This window comes from Galeopterus variegatus, unplaced genomic scaffold, assembly GCF_000696425.1.
Source record: "Galeopterus variegatus unplaced genomic scaffold, G_variegatus-3.0.2 Scaffold7074, whole genome shotgun sequence".
Classification (NCBI taxonomy): domain Eukaryota; kingdom Metazoa; phylum Chordata; class Mammalia; order Dermoptera; family Cynocephalidae; genus Galeopterus; species Galeopterus variegatus.
Window position 1 is genome coordinate 109,425 of NW_007733185.1, and position 2,830 is coordinate 112,254.

Here is a 2,830-nt window from a genome sequence, read left to right on the forward strand (position 1 = left end):
TACAGTAGGAATTCTTTGGTGGAAGAATCAAACCAAGAGAAAGTAAGAAACTTGTTTAGAATCTAACCTATTCGTTTTTTCATCATTCTATCAGTATTGCCAAAGAAAGAATTTAAGGCAGCAAATGACTCATTATGTTGTTGGAAGAGCCAAAATTAGAGCCCTAGTCTTGTGCATTTTCTGTTAAAGAACAGTAAGTGAAACAGCCATGAATGCCTGAAGACAGCTAGTGTTGTTGCTGGTGTAGACTATTTGACTTAGCACACATAAAAAAAGATGGGGATTTTTTCTTATTACTAAAGCAAAGTAGAAAAATATGTGCTTCAGTGAACAGTTTAGAATTGTTATTGTTATTGTTAATGGTAAAATAATATTATAAAAATGGCCAGAACAGACCTAATGCAGCTCCATATCCGAGTAGCAGGATTGTTATGGAACTAAGCAAAAGATATGTAGTAATGAACCTTATATAGAATCTTATTGTTTTAATCAGTTCCAACATGTGTTAAGACCATTTTGGAAGTCATTGTGTAGAAGTAGATTATGCTGTTTCAGCATGGGGGAAAGCCTCACTGTTCAGTCTATACATAGCGTAGAATTCAAGAGAATTCTTCTCTCAGAATCTTTCTGTGGATACCTCAGTTAGACCACAGCCTCGTAACACCAAGGTCAAGGGTTTGGATCCCCATACCGGCCAGCTGCCAAAACAACAACAACAAAAATCAATCAATCAATAAATAAATATCTTTCTGTAGAACCATTGAGTTAACATAAATCGAAGACACCTTAAAGCTTTCTAAACAAGCTAGATTTAAAAATTACCCTGAAGTCTGCATTTGAGGGGCGACAGGGAAGTTTACAAGAGAATTGCCTAAGAGCATATTATGTCTAGCATGTTTCACTTAAAGCAAGCTGGTGTTCGGCTTGCTTGTCTCATATGCTTTGACATGATCAGCAGATGAAGATTGAATAGGCTGATCCTTACAGGCTGGTGAGGCCTAAATGAGAATGTGTAAGGCTGCCATCCAACTTGCCTCATCAGTGGCCCGAGCACAGGAGCACAGCCTCTGAGTGTCAGCACACATACTTTAATAAGCATTCTGAGTAGCGCCACATAAAGCAATACTCTGTTTGAAAGTAACTTAGCTAGGATAAAAAGAGAAACCTCAAGCAATACAGGGTGTACTTTGGCAAAATTAATTTAACCTTAGTTGTAGGAGGAAACATTAACTATGATTGGCTAAAATAACTCATTCAGTCGTTTAAATGATCTGAGCACATTCTTTCATGGAACTCACAGGACAGTAAGAATAAAAGATTATGACAGAGCTAAAATTTTAAGCACTGTAATCCTGTAATCCATGGGGATAAATAGGGAATAGGAATGCTGCTTTAATTAATGTATGGGAACATATTGGCTTGGCTCTCCCCAAATGTTTTCCTATTTCTATTAATTTGGACTGTATTCTTCCTTATGTTGTGATACTGCCTCCACTGCCACTGCTTCCTTTCCTTTTCCATGCACCTTAAATATTGGCTTGCACCTGAAGTCTACATCCTCCTCTCTTTTCTCTCACCCCTTAATTCTTGGGCAACTTCATTTCGGGCCCCTTGCAGCTAACGACATGCCAATAACTCTCAACTTTAATCTCTCTCTTCTAAGCTTTAGACTCATAATTACAGCTGTCTCCTGAAAATCTCCATCTGAATATGCTGTGGGCCCCTTAAATGCAGCAGATCCCATATGAACTCACTTTATTTCTCAAAACTTTCACATCTATTCTATCTCTTGGTTAATAACATGTAAGCTGTCCAGTAGTATAAGCCAGGCATGCTGTCATCCCTTTCACTCTCAACCCATCACAGCTAACTAATCGTGAAGTTATGTAATTTTTGCCTTCTTAATGGATTTCAAATCTGTTCTCTCCTCTCCATTACTACTGCCATTAACTCAGTTCACATTTTCAACATTTACAAGACCTTATATGATCATCTCTGAGGCTGGCTCTTCTTTTCCAACTCATCCTTCACCAGAGAAGTCCTTCATAAATGCCTGATTGTGTCACTCTCCTACTTAATCTTTCGGTGGCTTTGTATTGTCTGCCATTATTACAGGCTCAAGTATCTACAGAGATTAGGTATATGATGTGTAAGAGTGAAGTTGGGCCAAGTGTGAGACTGTTGGGAAGAATAGGGAATGCGTGCCTTTACAGAGGTTTACATTCAGGATTTTAAAAGACATATGACAAACCTATCTCAGTGTCTGATGTTGCCTGTGGGTTTCCAGTTAGTATAGCCAAGTCTAAACTACTGGGTATAATAACATATGCAGTGTTTCTTTGATATTGGTTATCTGCTTGATATAAAGCAACTTGGAACTCAGCTTTTGCAGAGACTGACACTATCAGTGAGTCATGTTTTGTTGTTTTGATTCTAGTCAAAACATATCAGCATAAAGACTGTGTGTTTATTATTGTAAATACATCTGTATTCATCGTGAAGGCCATGGAGCATAATGAAAAGTTTGTAGGCTTTGGAGTCAGTGTTGACCTAAGTTCAGTTCTCAGTTCTGCCACATACTAGCTGTGTGATTTTGAGGTAGTCATTTAACTGTTTTGAGCCCCAATTTCCTCTTCTGTTTAAAAAATAAATGAAAACTTTCAGGATTGAGAGTACAAACTCAGATCATAAACAGCTTGAAATTATCTAGTTCAATGCTGCACGTAGTAACTATTCAATAAAAGATAACATTCAGACAAGTAGGAAAAATTTGAAAAGTGGCAATATATATACAAATATCTAATTCCCCCAGCTGCATTTTTTCTAGCAA